A 16254-nucleotide genomic window follows, 5' to 3' on the forward strand; every position below is an offset into this window, starting at 1 on the left:
TGAAATCAGAGGTGCTGACCCATCCTTCTCCACACCAGTACAGGGAACAGCTGTCTGAGTCTTTACCTACAGCACCAGGGGTTGAGCTCAAGCTCTCTAAGCAGAAGAGCAGCATGGCACAGGTGCCTGAGAGGAGCAAACACCCAGAACTGAGGACCTGCTGGTGTCCCTGACCCCTGCTCCCCCCTTGCAAGCTCAGGGCCACCAGGGGCCACCTATGAGCTCCTGCACAGTAGCATCATAGTTAGTGCCTCACAATGCTGTGTTGCCATAGCTCATTGCTACTGTGACAGAGCTTTTCACATAGACGTGCCCAAGGAGTGGCTACTGAAAGGGAGAGTGGACAGGGAATGACCAGGGATTTTTTCCCCACAATTCCTCTCTGACCTCCAGCCTCCAGCATTTAAGATCCAGGTAATTTGAATTCAGAGGCTGTGCCTCTAACTTCCATGTATGCCACTTGGTCACTTGGGGCACCTATAGACATGCAGCCAGCCTGCTCTGATGTATTGCATTACCAGGGACCCATTTGATGTTTTGTCATTACCAGGGTTTTCCATTTCCCATGAAAAAAATGGGTTAACCCCAGATGTTATCTTTTACCAGAGGCAAACATGGATTTCTTGTTTTATAAGAAAACACCATGGATTTTGCCTGCAGGCTGGCCACAAGCATGGACATGCATGTGGCCCCAGGCAGCCTGCAGACTAGCTGCAACAGGTAAGGGCGGGAGGGAAAAAGAGGGGGACTGAGGCCCCTATAAGGAGGGATCTTGGGTAGGTCTGGGGCTGCTGCCCCTCTGGGTAGGGGTTTGGGCTCGGGGCCCGGGGCTCCTCTGCTCCCTGCTGTGGTGGGTTGCGGGGCAGGGAAGCAGGGCAGCACGGGGGCACTGATGAAGGTGATGCTTTGGGAACTTTGATGGCTGGCTGGCCGGGAGTGGTCAACCCCATTGCGGATGCAGCCCAGTCTGGGGGGGGGGGGGGGGGGGAACTGCCTCTTCCCCAGGCAAACTCTGGTGGGGTCTGGGGCCAAAGAGGTGTGTTAAGCACCCCTTCCCCTGCTCAAACTTCCTGCTGGCTGCAACCATGGTCTACAAATCCCAGAGGCACCTGGAAGCAGGAATCTTCTGATGATCCAGGGGCCCTGAACTCCCCACAGCGATCTGGTTTCACTTCCTGCAGCCAGCCATGGTTCTCTGCTCTTGTCCCTCCCAAATATCGGTACATTCTTTCAGGGCGAAGATGAGCTGAATTTCTAACATTCAAAAAACCCATCCTGGACACATGGAAGGGAAGGAATCTGCCCTTAAAATCAATCAATCAATCAATCAATCAGTTAATCCCCGGGGCTTTTCGACGTGAGAAGTTCAGAGTTGTGCGGCCCGTGGCCCTTCAAGCCAGCTCTCCGGTGTGGTGTGGGCGGGGCCTTGAAGGTCTCATTGCAGACTCCGCAGAAGGCATTTCCACCACAGTTACCACTGCAGAGGAAGAGCGCTGTGTTGTTTCCAGTTGTTTCCCTCACCTGTCATGTCTCTGGGTGCAGGTGCCCGGTTCCAGGTCTGGTTTGGGGATTTGCAATTGCGCCCCAGAAAAGCCCCTTACAGTGGAATACATTGTTTTCTCCAGCAATGCCAGGGTGTCTTCCACTGTCTCTGGAAAGTCTCAGGAATGCCTGGGGATCAGAAAGCCTTTGCACCCTGCATTGGTGGATCTCAGCTTGTTCCCTTGCAGGGCTAGTGCAGAGGATGCCTCAGTTTCCCCTGTGGAGGGGGTCAGACCATGAGCAGCCCCAGCAGGTTTTCCTTTTATGGTCACTGCCAGGGCAGTCCTAGGGGAGTGAGGCTGGTAGAGCAGTGATAGGGCAGTGTCTTCTCTCCTGCCTCCTCATCTCCACAGGCAGAGTTGGGAGTGTGTGGGTGTGCTGGATTGTCCTGGCTGAATGGGTCACTACCACATCCCATATCCCACAGCCTACTCTCCAGGGGTTTTCATGCAGATGCTGATGGGGAACCTGGATGGTAGAACACATTAGATTTCCCTTAAATCCTTGCTAACTTGTAAGCTGGTTACCAGTGCCCAGGACCAGGTGCTATTTGCTGATGGCTCCCCGTCCTTCTCCCTTTATTTCTGTCTCATTTGGTAGTTGTTGTGGCCTCTACCCCTTGTTTCCTAGTGGGGCACAGTGGGGCTTCTTTAGCCGTGGAGCAACCTATGCCCTGCAGGTCTCAAGGGGCTTTGTGTAGCAAAGGAGCCGCAACCAGGGTTAGACCCCAGGATGAAATGCACCTGCTGATCTGGACTTGCACAGCCACCTGTTCCCATCTTTGCCTCAGCTGCCTGGTTTGGGAATGGCCACCCCCATCTGAAGCCGAATCAGAATTGGGGTGACTGTGTAACCAGGTGCCTTCCACCCAGGCTGCCAGGTCCCATATGCTCTTTCCTGCAGTAACACCAGGCATCTCCTCGGTCTCAGTGTCCTCCCCTGCAAATGCACTAGGCTTTCAAGGCTGTCCCTGGAGGCAGAGGTGCCCTTCCTTGAATTTTAAGGAACTAGACGTGTGTGGGAGAGGGGGAGAGAGATAGAGAAGGAGGGAGGCTGCCTCTTCTTTCCTGCATTAGCAGCACCAGAAGACCTGGATTCCACCAGGCTTGAAGGGGAAACAGCCCAAGGCCTTGGAGACCCTCTGCTCTTCTGCTCCTTGAGTCAGGCCATGTCCCTTCCTGGTGCACCCTGTGCTGGGAGGTCAGCACTGGAGCGCCGTCCGCATGTGCGGTGGGTCAGCTGTATGCACAGCCAGTGTCTCCCCGGACAGGGACATGTCAGCATTCCCTGTGGGTTGTGAGGGATTTTGAATAGCAGCCCCTGGCCACTGGCCACAGCATTGACTGGTGCCACTCGTGCAGAGACTGCAGGGGACCTCAAAGCAGTCAGTGGGTCTCTGGCCCTCAGGCAAGGCTGGGCTGGTTGAGGGAGGCTGAGAGATGAGAGGCAGTGCTCAGGTTCGCACGTGGGCTAATGGCCTGGCTGTGACCATGTTAGTGTGAGATCCAATCCCTAATTCATAGAGAGTTCAGTGCCTGGGAGAAGAGGCAGTCTGAGTTGGGGTAGGAGACCAGTCCTATATGATTGGCAGTCTGGGTTGGGATCTGGCTTTTCCATTTCCCACAGGAAAATGAAGTAAAACATGGATTTCCCCCGTTACCGAAGGGAAATGTGTATTTCTCATTTGAGCTGAGAAACCCATGGATTTTGCAGTTTTGCAAAGAGGTCTCTACCGCCTGGCAGAGGTCCATCCTGCCTAGGATTGTGGGGAGCAGGAGGAGGGCTGTCAGGCAGGAGGTACCATGTGCATCTATATGGACACAGGTGCCAGGAAGCCTGAATAGCATCTCTCACAGGTAAGAGGGTGAAGGGGGGGACTGAGACCCCCAGAGGCAAGGAATTGGGCAGGGCTGGGGTTCCTGCCCAGCTGGGCGGTGCTTGGGACCCGGGGTCACAATGCGTGACTGCAGGGCCTCAGCAAGGAGTGGCTTATACAAGAAGTTGGGGGGAGGGGCATGTATGCCTGGGGAGCCAGGGTGATGTGCTCCCCACGTTTGTGTGTGGGGCAGGGGCGGGCATGGGCTGCCCTCTACAGGCTCTGGTTCCCACCCTGCTGCCCTTCTTCAGCAACTGCACAGCGTGACGGGTGCAGCCCAGCACTGCAGGGAAGAGTGGAGCAGCACAGGAATGCTTCTTGACATTGAACTCCATGCTGCTTTGCTGACACGTCCCCTGATTGCGTGGCAGCAGCAGGGGTGGCTGCTCAGGGTTGTGTCCCTCGCTCAAGGGATGCATTGCCAGAGAAGCACAGAGCTCACAGCAGCTAGGAGATATCTGTTTGGCCCTACAGCCCACCATGCCTCTGTCCCACAGACAGATCAGGGGGGCAAGGGTCCCTCCTGCTTCCCCAGGAGTGCACACAGTGGTGGGGAGCCACCCCCGCCCCGAGCCCGCAGCAGGCAGGCAGCAGTGGGTAGAGCTGGGCTCTTGCTCCGTGGCAGCAGCCATCACCTCCTGCTGGGGGCAGGGAGCTGTGGACCCAGATCCCTGGCCCCATAACCCTGGCAGCTGGGGGCCCCTCCAGCAAGGCTGGGGGGACAGGGAGCGGTGGATGGCGGGTGAGGGACACCAGCAGGGCTCAGGGACGCTGTGAAGGGGGGGCAATGGGCACCAGCAGGACTGGGGAGGGCTGTGTAGGGGAGAGAAGGGCACCAGCAGGGCCTGGTGGGCTGGGGGGGGCTTTAATTTTAATCACAGATTTGGGTGTTTTTATCAGAGAATTTGTGATTTATTTTTATTTTATATTTTAATCAGGGAAAACCAGGCTTCCTGGTGATGGCAGTCCCTGACAGCCGTGAGTGGGCCATATTTCCCACATGGGTGGGTTGCTTGCTGACATGGGACAGTGGTGGAGAAAGGAAGGTCTGGGGTTGAGAGTCATCTCATGAGGGAAACTGAGGCTTCTCCACCAGTTTCATCCCCTTGGGCTGCACCTTCTAGGCCAAATTACCCAGGTTCTGCTCAGCAAGACCCGAGCTGCCTGTGTCCTGCTCAGCATGTCCTGGGTCATTCTGGTTCATCAGATGTGAGTTTTGGGGATGAAACAGGAGGAAGAAGGGAGCATCTGCTAGAAGTACACCAATTGAATTGGCACCGTTAAATGAAAATTGACATTATAGGCAATTGACTTTTTTGGCTCATGTGGCCAGTAATGTCACCAATAAATGCCACATGTGTGCACATGACCAGCAATGTGGCCTGGCAGCTTCAAGAGCGGAGTCTGGCTGGTAAGTCTGTGCAGAGGAAGGGGCAAAGGCGGGACAGATAAGAGGCCCTCATGGCGAGGGAGGGAGTGGGGCTGGAGCTCGGGCAGGGGCAGGTGCTGAGCAGCCAGGGTGGGTGCAGGACAGAGCTATGGCTTGTCTGGGGGCCAGGAAGGGGGAAGCAGCTCCCACCACTCTGCCCATCCCCAGGGAATGCATAGGGGGACATGTGCCACCCGCCCCCCACCCCGATCTGTACGTGGAGTGTGAGCAGGCTGCTCGCTGCTCTTGGAGTGCTTGGAGTTGTTTGAGGAGATGGTGATTCTCTCTGTCACAGAGTCTGTGTTGTATTCTTTACTGCTTTCCTAAGACATAAAATTTTGTGTGACCCATTCCAGCCCTTCCCAGGAGCTGTTTGGACCCAGTACAGCCCTTATTGGCTAAAGTCAAATCCAGAGCCTGTGCAGGGGAGGGGCAGAAAATCTCCAGGCTTCCTTGCAGCCCCTCCAGACTATGCCAGCTGCCCCTGTGACCAGGCACCTGCATGAAGAGTCACTTCTAGCCAGGAGTGTTATGGTGAGTGAAACCAGGTGTGTCAGTCTCACCAATTTCCTGAGGGGGAGAAAATACCTTCCAGAGCGGCTGCAATGAATACCAGGTGAATCCAAAGTGCAATGACCTCCCTTTGCCCCACCACGCTAGCGTCTGCAGGATTGAGACCCCTTATGTGTGTGTGTGTTGGTTTGGGGGTTAGTTTTTCCAGGCACATGGTGACATGTCCGTCACTCAGCAATGTCATCAGGGCCTCAGCACTGGGCCAGGCCTGGAATGGAGGCAATAGAAGGGCTGGTCCCGTTCCCCTTCCCCAGAGCCTCATAGAGACTAGGCTCCCTGAAGGGGCAGAATCTGCATCTCTTAAGGAGTGGGGTATGCAACTCCCAGTGAAATTTCCCAGTTTATATCTGTCCGGCTCTGCCCAGGCTGCACCCATAGACAACTCCTGCCTCCTCTCATCCCTGCTTAGGTGCCAGCCAGCCCCAGGGAGAGCTTTCTGTTCAAACTCCAGTGGCTGGCCCATGGGGAGCAGGGTCTGGGCTGCAGTGCTCCATCTGAAATATGCCCTGGCTGATCTCAGGCAAGCAGGTCATGGCCAAGTGTCCCAGATACCTTCCCTGGAACTGCCAGGAGATGCGTGGCCACTGTGCTCTCAGCTCTGTCTTTTGGGAAGTGGCTTCCTTTCTTGGTAAAGCCACAATGAAGGGGAACATTCCCGGGGTTGAACCCTTGAAACACCCACGGCTTAGTGAGTGAGATGGGCCATGGCTGGGGTCTGACTCATTGTGTGCGCCCAGGACTGAGCTGGAGGATGATTGCTTGGCCTGTGGGTGCCCAGGGACCAGTTGTTTTGGCTGTGCCTTACCTGGAGCTCTCCCTAGGCCTGGCACATTAGCAGAGGCTGCTGCTATGGCAGGAAGGGTGGGCATCGCCTGTCCTGAAGAAGCATGAGGCCCAAAGCTGCATCCCACCCTGCATGCCCTGTGTTTGTGGCAGCAGCGGCTGGGAGGCTGGGAGAGCTGGCTCTGTTGGCTGCAGGTGTGAGGGCTCCTTTGTTCAGATTGTGCCTGTGGTTTGTACATGACATGCAAATGAGGGTAAAAAATGCAATGGTGAGTGTGGGGCTGTGGTCAATAGGAGGATTTCTTCCCAGTGGGTTGAGCGCCCTGGAGCCTGGAACCAGTCAGTGCAGCAGAGGCAGGGGGACTCCTTGTCTGCACAGAGGGTGCAGAGCAGTCTGCGAGCTGCTGCCAGCCCCTTCAGGCTCAGGGGTCTGTAGGTGCCCAGGCCTGGTGCCAGTCCCTGCGCCCAGAGGGAAATTTACCCAGGGGATCAGCCCTGGGATGTGGGGCGGGCATGGCAGTGCCCACAGCCGTTGTGAAACGCACGTGTGTGGACAGAGCTGTGATGTCTAGTCCCTAGTGATGATGGCCAGTAGGATGGTGCCTGCTTCCGCCTCACAAGTAAGTGCTAAAGTCTACGTAGGACCCTGAGACCCTTGATGGGTCATGAGAAGGTGATGGGAATCATGCATGTGACCAGGAATCACTGCTCAGGATTTTTCATACTGTCTCAGCATGGAGTTGAGACACAGTCCCCATGCTGGGGGGGGTGTTTGCAGTTGCTGCCAACATGTCCGTGGTGAGGGGAGACAGGCTGTGGAGTTTCAGGTACCTTTTAGTTAGGCCAGACAGGAGCAGCCACAGGCCAAAGCAGAGCACTAGCTCTTGCTCTGAATCTGCTGATTAAGATGAGCAGTGGCACCAGGGCAGGAGGAGAAGGGGGCAGGGCAGGGCAGGGCAGGGCAGTCCTGGTGCTGCAGGAAGGGGAGGCCAGAGCCAGGAGGGAAGCCCAGCTCCTGGGGGCAGCTCAGGAACCAGGTTGGAGTAGGGAAGGACAGGCCAAAGGGTAGCAGCCTCGAGAGGGTTAAGGAGGGCCCTAAGCAGCTGCTGCCTGTTGCAATCAGCTACATCAGCCTCAGCTGCTCCGGCAGGCTGCAGGGAGGCTGTTGGTTGTCCTTGGTAAACTACTGTTCTGTTGCTGGGAAAGGAAGCTGAGATGAGAGCTGTCTCTATTCCCTACCCCAGGGTCTAGGTTGAGGTCTCAGATGTGAAGCCCTTGAGTGAAGTGTCCCACAGGAGCCAGATACCCCTGGACCTGAGGTTGGGGACTTGCTTTGCAGGTGCTCCTCTCCCCTCCCCATCATCTAGCCCCTGTGGGTTTTGTTCTGCCCCTGGGACAATGAGAGCTGGGGAGGGAGCTGAGCCCTGTCTGGCTCTGGGTTTGTGAGGCTTTCTGCAGGCTCTTGAGAACTGGCACAGGGTGGGGGGGACTCTCAACCCTTTCCCAGGACAGTGGGAGTGATGGGGCCTGAGCTCCAAGTTTGTGCCATGTAAGCAGGAAGACATGGACGTGGGGGTGCATGAGATCAGGGTGACTGTCCCTGGAGTAGGAGCTGGGCAGCACTGGATGGGCAGGCAGGATGTTGGAGGTCAGGGCCTGGGAAGGGCTGGGTCAGGTTTTGGGTCGGTTCTCATGGAGAAATGTGTGCCAAAGGGCCCTGAGTCTGTGTAAAAAGAGCTTCCACTTTTTGTGCCATCCCAGCTCTGTTTGGCATCATGGTATGACTTCTCTGTCTGGCTGTTAGGACTGAAAAGAAAGCTGGTTTTGGAGGAGTCTCCAGAGAGGGTCACTCTGTTTTGGAGAGATGCAGGGTAGCCTGTCATTGCTATAAGGGAGTGAAGTAATAAGTTATCTTGAAGTCACTGGTGAGTGTGCAGGTCAAGGAAAGGGTCTCTCCAGACTGCACCATCCCTGGTCTGGACTCTGTTGAGCTGGTAGGAGAGATCTGGAAAAATCAGGGATCAGTCTGCATCAACCCTGACATATGTCTTAGTTACTGCTGCCTCCCCCAGTCCCTGAACCCTTTTAGGGAGTGGGGAGGGGTGGTTCTGCTTGTGCCTAATTAGCAGCCTGGGCCCTCATAATCAAGAGAAGGAGAAGTCCAGCATTTCCCTGAAATCAGCAGCACAAGGAGGGTAGCAGAGGGAAACCTTGCAGGTGATGACAGAGTTAAATCTTGCTGTCAGTTCTGGTCCCCTGCTAATAGTGCTCTCTCTCCACCCCAGTCCCCAAGCCAGTGTTGCTTGCGGGACCTCGGAGAAAAGGGGTCTGCAGCTTGAGGGTTTTGCTTTAGCAACAATAGGACTTGCTTCACTACATTTCTGGCACAACAATACGAGACTGTCCTCAGGGCTCACATGCCTCATCTGTCAGTGTAGCAGGTTCTGGGCATTGCCCTTGGAGATGGTGAACCCGCCATGCACAGACCTGCTGCAGTGTATGGTAGGTGCAAGGTTGCTCATAACAACCAACCACTCTAGCCCCTCCCCGGGGACCTGGTGGGCACAGTGCATGTGGGAGCTGCCGAATGCAAGCCCAGAGGCTTTGCAGGAGAGGTGAAGAGTCTCCAGGCTTCCTCATGGTCTCTCCCAACTCTAACAGCCCCACCTGGGACCAGGTGTCTGGGAAAAGAGACAGGTTAATAATTATTTGAATCTCACCTGCAAAGACCCCAAGGCTCTAGAGCCTCCCTGTGAATTGGGATTTGCAGTGCTGCTGTCCCTAGTGCCTGAAGCCCTTCCCACAGCTGCCCAGGATGCCTGTCCCCCTGTTCCACCCTCTCCATTGAGTAGCCTCCTACCCATCTTTTCCTCCCTGAATCCCATCCTACCCCTCTCCCTCCTTTCCTTTCCCCCATCCCCTCTTTCCTTTTGTCAGGCAGAAGCAGTGATTGCAAACCTTCAGGATGTGTCCTGCATCCTTCTCAGAAATGGGGCTCTCCAGCCTGGCCCCTGCCCCTCAGCTCTGAGACTGCTGGAGCCCTGGCTCCCAGGGTGGCAGGATGTAACATGGGTGCTGCAGTGCCTCCCACCCTTCCTGCCCTTTCAGGTGACTGAGGCTTGATCCCAGCCAGGGGCTTTCCCAGGGACTTTGGCCCTGGGCTCCACGCCCTGACTGAGCAGCTGGAGCCTGTGGCTTGAGGAGGACAGTGTCTGCTGGGGAATCTCCTTCACCCTTTGCTGCCTGGAACCAGATCTGCTTGGAGCTCTTGCCTCAGCCCTTAGTCACTTGAAGCTGCATCAGGGCTGTTTATCTGGTCCTGCAATGGTGGGCAGGTTCCTAACATGTTGTGTTTGTGGTGAGCTCTTGCACTTCTTGCCTCCATGCCAGTGTCCCATTGCTTAGGCGTACTTCTGTGTGGTAGCAGGCTTGGAGTGTAGCTCTGGGTGGGACGGTCCAAGACATGTATGTGAAGCCAGGTCTTTGGTGATGGCTTATGCTGAACCAGCTGCGTATTTCAGAGGTTTGGCAGAAAAGCTGACAGGCTTTGCTCATGTCTGGGGAAGAAGGAAGCGATGCCAGAGCTAAGTAGCAAGAAGAAGAATCAGTTGTGTTGAGTCGTGTCTGCTGAAGCTGTTTGTGGACTGGTTTACAGCAGAAGTCGAGTCGGATAAGTGCGGTTCTGATGATCCAGGGAATGCGTGAGGCAAGTATTTGTTTTGTTTGGAGATGTTGTATTGGACCGAGAGTGCAGTTGGGAGAAGTGGTAAACAAGGCTCCTCCACTTGTCCCAGCATATTGGCCTAGCATCTGTGGGGCCCATGGGTGACACTCATGGAGACCCCAGGAATGACAATTGCTGCCTGGATGGGATCTATGAGGGCCGTGACAGTGCCTTGGCACTCAGCACAAGGAGCCCCAGTGCAGCCCCCCCCCCCCCAACCAATGAGTGCCTCTTCATCTTCTGGGAGAATTGGGAGGCACTGGGGGGCTATTGAGAGGTTACTGGAGGAGCTAGGCTGTTTACTGGGTCTGCCTGGGAGGGTACTGGGAGGCTATGGGGGATACTGGGAACTTACTGGGGAGCTAATAGGAGGTTACTGGGCTCTTTACTGGGGGACACTGAAGGCTGTGAGTGCTGCTGGGAGGGGATTGGGAGGTAACTTTTGGGCATTGGGAGAAGCTGGAGCACTGGGAGGTCCCTGCCCACCTGCCAGGTGGCAGCTTGGGAGGCAGATCATCACTGACTGCAGATGTGAGATCTTGGACAAGGCAGAAGGACCCGAGAGTAGTGGGCAGCTGCTGGACCCTGATGGGGTCTTCGGTGGTGGCTGTGGGTCAGGACTAAGGGGGCAATGGGGTGGGGGGGGAGAGACTGCAGGATGGATGTGAGGGGTATTGGGGCATAGGAGATGGGGCTTTGTCAGGAGTGAGGGGTACTGGCCTTGCTGTCCCTGCCCCCACAGGCAGTGCCAGGCCCAGATGCCCATCCCGCAATTCTCCTGGACCTGTCACTTCAACTTATGCAACTCCTGGGGGCCGGAAGAGCCCCTCTGCATGAGCCTCAGCACCTACACAGTTGCCTGCCATGATGCCAGTGCCCCAGTTAGTGTCTCAGATTGGCGTGGTCCCAATATGTACTTGGAGTGCAGGGCCAAACATCCAGGCCCCCTCACTCCCTAGTTCTCACTCTGCAGCCCCCACCCCCTCCTAGGGAACCCAGGCACTCACCCTCTCCCCTCTCTCTGCCTCCCCAAGTTTTCATCTGCCTGGCCAAGAGCAACTACAACACGTATGGTTCCCACTGCCCCGCCTCTTGCTCTGTGGCCTCCCCGGGGGGCTGCGCAGAGGGCTGCGTCTGCCTGGCTAACCTCGTCTCCAGCGGAGCCGACTGCATCCTGGCCTCGGTTTATGGCTGCCTTGGCCCGGCAGCACCTACTGCCCGGTGAGCTGGTGGGGGTGTGGTGGGGTAGAAAGGGGCCTGGATGCACCCAGATGTGGGGTGGGGCACAGCTGCGTATAGCACAGCCCCATTGCAGCCAGCTATGGAGTGGGGCAACACCAAGTGTAGCAGGGAGCCGAGATGCAACTGCCTCTGGCCTGGGGAGAGTGGCCTCCATGTTGTCCTGAACCCAGAGTGGGATCTGCATGAGTGTTGCTGCATGTTCCTTCCTGTTTTCCCATTCATCCCCCACCGACAGGTGGGAGATGCCTGATTTGAGGAGGAGTGCTTTGAGTGCTGCACGTGCCGTGGCCCTGGGGACCTGACATGCGAGCGCAGCCACAGCACGCCTTCAAGGACCGTTGGTTCCAAGACAGCAAGAACGACTGCCAGCCCCTTCGTGACTGCTCCTGGCTCTGGGGTGGGGAGAGCAGGGCCCAGGATGCAGCCAGCTCCCCACATCTGCTAAACCATGGCAGAAAGCTACCTTGCAGCTAGCATTTTACGTGTACAGTTTACACCTAAAATGTATGACTTGACTTTTACCTGTCCACTGAGGCTTTTCTGGCCTGTTTCGCACAAACTAATTGTGCACCTTTGGGACAAAGCTTGTAACAGTATGTGCAAGGAACAGATTCCGGCTTCAGGAATGCAAATGCTGCAGAGACAAGTGCCTGGGCTGAACGTGTGCCCTTATGCCACTGAGATTTACTGTACCCAGCACAGAAGAGTGAACTGGCCATAGACTTTTTGACAGCTTCTGTTGGACACTTGTATATGGATTTAGTCCACGTATTTGGTATATAACACACACTGCGTGTCACTTTTCTTAGACAAATATTTTCTTGTTGTAAAATCTGCTTTATATTTTAGTGGGTACAATGTAGCGGTGGATTTATCTCTCACAAATGAAAGGTCAGAAAGAAGTGAAGGAGGAAGAGGGGAAAGGAGGCACGGACAGAGTTGACTGAGCTTTATTCCATCTTTGCTTGCAGCCTGTTGTTGAGGCTTTAACATCTGCGTTGTCTTGTGTTTCAGAGCCTGCTTTCAGATGAAAGAAGCCAGAACGCTCTCAACCAAAGTACAATGTGTGTTGCTCATGCTCCATATGTCAACTTGGAGCAGAAAGTGAAAGCTACCCTTCACCAATGAAAGCTAGCAGCACAGACAATGCCCATGGGTCCCTACTCTGTTCTAATCAGTCCAAACATCAAGGTTACACATAGTCAATTCAAACCTCTTCAATAAAGCTCAGAATCTGCACTGCCCTCAATTATCCATCACCACTCACTCGAAGCAGTCCTGTCTACCTAAGCTCCAAGGCTGCCCCAACCTACACAGCCCGTACTGTCACATATGCTAGTCCCACCAAACATACACCATACTACCTCCTAGCAGCAGCCATCCAAGCCGACCACTACTCAACCCCCTGCTCTGTATCCAACAAAGCCCAACACACTGCCCTCTCCAAGCCTCCACACTATATGCAACCAAGCTAATGCCACCATATGCTTCACCCTCTAAATGAGGCTCCTGAATGTCCCCAGGCTTCTACCAACTACAGCTCATGCAAAGGCCAGTCTCCACCCAAAGGACAAAAAGAAAGAAAAGGGAAAAAGAAGCCAGGATTGGAATAAAGACAGGAGCAAGGGCTGTACAGTAGAGGCAGGATAGGAGGCAAGGCTGTGGGAGGACAGTCGAGGCAAGGCTGTGGGAGGACAGTCAAGACAAGGTAGTGAGGCAGGAGAAGGGAAATCAGGAAAGGGAAGAAGAGGGTTCATGAGACTGACTGGCACATAGTGCATCAAGGGGGGTCTCCAGGCAGGGCTAGGGGACAACAGCCCTGGGGCAGAGACAGTAGAGCAGTAGATGGGGAGCAAGGAGGAACAGGGATGACTTGACAAGGGATAGCCTAGGCTATGGTGCAGACCTCCCTACTCAGACCTTGGTGCTTTGGGTTGTGTAGCTGCTGGAGCCCTGCAAGGACAGCTGTGGGTGATCCTCCTTTCTGCACTAACTGGGCCAAGTGGCGCCTCCCTTGGATTGCCTTGCGAGTAGCAAAGACAACTGTTTTTGGTTTTGCTGAATGTGTCATATTTAGGGTGGCCTTTAGTTGGTGCTGTTGAGTTTGTCCATGTTCCATGGAAACAGGACTTGTTATATTTGGTGATGGGTGGGGGGAGGAGAGTCTGCAAATGTTAGAGCACCCAGTCAGAATGTACTTTCTTGGCTTTCTGTTTGGGGCTAGAGCCAGGGCGAGGAAGGTGCTATTCAGCCCCAGAATCTGAACCCGGCCCTCGGTGCTGACAGAAAGTTACACTTGCTTTGCATCCCTTCTTGGTCTCTCATCTAGTAATCCTGACCAATTTAAGGGCTTGAAGGGTTTGCCTTTGCTCAGTGCTGCTGCCTTTGGAAGTGGGAGCTTTATTCAGATGCTACTGTGTGCCCCTGGGGTTCATTGGTAAAGCTCTGGAAGGAGGTGTCCTGTGGTACATTCTGTGTGATATTCCTAATAACCCTTCTTTCACAGCAATGTACTGATAGCTCACTATAGTCAAGTTGTGCAGGCTTGACCATTTACTCACAGCAACATACTGTATGGTGGCTCCATCTGCTTCTGAACCCAAGTTAATTCAGAAGGAGAAAGATAGTTGTGATCCTTATTTCCATCGGAGTCTGCCAAAAAGCGGCTGGGCAGACACTCCTCTTATGCATTAGGAATAGAAAATGTTGCCACTTTGCATGATGCCGGACGTTCCTCCCGAGTCTGTATTTAGGAGGGACTTGCGGCTATGTTGAAATGCCACCATCACTGGAAGCTCAGGCTATCAGTGTAATGGCCTGAATTTGGGTTGGTTTGTTTTCCCAAACCTTTTGTGGTGTTACGTAAAACTTGTGAGCGCTGTTCTTTATAACATGCAGTATATTTGCTGATCTTTAAGTTGTTACTTTTTTCTAGGATTGTGTTCTGCTGATTTCCTTGCCCTCAGAGGTTATGTCCTCACACCTTTTGGCTTCCTGCTTCCATATTCATGTACTGATTATATTGCATCGTTAGAGGGCCAAAGATCAGGGCCCCTTTATGGTAGGCCCCATAGACATACTTGTAATAGTAGCTAGTGTCTCCAAGAAGGAGGGTTTTTTTTTTCCTTTCTGGTTTCCTCACTACTGCCCGTGCAAGCTTCTGTTCAACTTGTATGAGCACTAGTGCTGAGCAGTGTGGACCCAATGTCTCAGAAAGTCTACTCGCCCTTGCACTGCTGAAGAACAAAAACACCAGGTTTGGTTTTCATTCTCATTGTTTGCAAGGAAGACTGGAGAATGGATCGGTGGGACGGTGGTGCTTTTCCCCAAAGGTGTTCAGCCTTTCTGACTGTCAGGTTATTGGAGGCCGGACGTGGCAGTTTGTGTTCACAGTTCTGCATCTGAGCCTTAAAGGGCACCCTTTGGCCACGTACAGCCTGTCCTCTGGAACAGCCTTCTTGTACCCCTGCTCCTCAGCAACATTTTCAGTTTCATGGATAGCCCTGAAACTATGGCCCGAATATCTCTCCCTTGAGTTGTATTTCCTTTAAAAAATCCTCTTGTATTGGAGCACTGGACTTAGTCTACTTCAGCAGTTGAAACACGGTATGGTCATTAGTGGCATATTGTGGGGAGACAGAGACATGCCTTGCACTGGTATTGGAAAGTGAGGAGTATGGTTCTTGAAAGCTTACCTGTAAGATTTCTGCTGTTTTTCACAAAACTGTCAGGTTTTGTGTCCAGCCCTAGTTATTTCAGTGCAGGGTTGCATTATGCTGGGAATCTAAGGAGGATATGGTACTTAGGGAGGGTGATATTTAGCATATAGGGCAAATGGCATATTTTGGTAGATAGCACCTTTTACTGGACTGCACTCTGGCTATAGGTCCAAGAAGCAGGATGGCTGTTGTGTGAGACAGCATGCCTGGAGCTCATGCTGCTGCATCACTGCAGCTCTCTTTTCTTTTATAGCCAGTCAGTAATGTCCTGGTTGTACCCACATTTCTTAAGCAGTGTGCCCCGCTTCCTGAAAAAAAGATAGGTATCACTATGAAGTGATTGCTTTTTGGCTGGATGTGTAAGACCCCTGACACTTGATTGAATGAATTGGTTGCCTAGCCTTTCCTATACCCAGGGCCATAAACACCTGCATTACTTATTAAATAATTAAGCACTGAACTATTTATTAAATATCTACCATAAACATAACTCGGCCCTGAGACATGTTCTTGAATTAGAGCAGTGGTACACTGGTACTAACATATGCATCCTTCAGTGTTGGTGGGCACTTGATCACATGGTTTCTTTGTGAGGCTAAGGCATGCCTGTTTAGGATGCTTCCAAGACTGTCACTCCACTAGAAAAAGACATTTGATTTTTCCTAGCCTGGTTTGGTGCCACCTGTGGCCAGGAAGGGTGGCTGTTCATTTGGTTGGGTCAGACTGTGGGCGGAGGTAGGAGAGATTAGAGCCATGGCTTGGTTGGATGCACTGGGGAGTTTGGGGAAGTTTTCCACAAAGGACAAGGGCTGGCTGGGATGGCTGCAGTCTGCATAGGATTGCAGGGCATCTTGTTTGGGTTGGGATGTAGTTGTGGGGGCACTGACTAGGCTTTGGAGCATGCTAGGTACTCAAGCAGTACGGTGTATCCGCGTTGTATTTCAGGACTCCAGAGGCAGGAGCTCTGAGGCTTTGAGAGAAGAGTCTCGGCTCCTTTGCTGTGTGAGCCTGGAGCCTTTTTGAGCTAGGAGCAGGCTAGGAAGCTGGGGGGATTCTGCGTTGGTTAATTGGATTTTGTGGGCTCAGGGTGGTGAGGTGGCTTGGCTGGTTGGGAGCATCCTGGAGTTACATCCGGAGTCTGGTGCTGGGGCTTATTCTCGTGCAGCCTGGGGACTTTGGGAAGTGGATGGGGCAGTGACGTTGTCTGTAGCCTGGGGCTTGGGTTGCAGGAGGGGTCCTCAGGAGATTGAGTCTAAACCTGGTGTTCAGGGAAGAGACAACATGTTCTTGGGTTATGCCAGGTACTCACGTGGGGTGAGGGGGCTATGTTGCAGAGTGCCTTGATTGGTTGTATGCAGATAGGGTT

General features: G+C 53.8%; 1 long non-coding RNA gene across 1 annotated transcript; it reads left to right on the top strand.

The window, feature by feature from the left end:
• The first annotated feature begins 10965 nt into the window (after positions 1–10965).
• Positions 10966–13041, top strand: LOC132251395 (uncharacterized). Its single transcript, XR_009463410.1, has 2 exons — positions 10966–11148; positions 11405–13041. It is a non-coding gene; the product is annotated as an uncharacterized LOC132251395 (long non-coding RNA).
• Positions 13042–16254: the final 3213 nt, after the last annotated feature.

This window comes from Alligator mississippiensis, chromosome 7 (assembly GCF_030867095.1).
Source record: "Alligator mississippiensis isolate rAllMis1 chromosome 7, rAllMis1, whole genome shotgun sequence".
NCBI classification, from domain to species: Eukaryota; Metazoa; Chordata; order Crocodylia; family Alligatoridae; genus Alligator; species Alligator mississippiensis.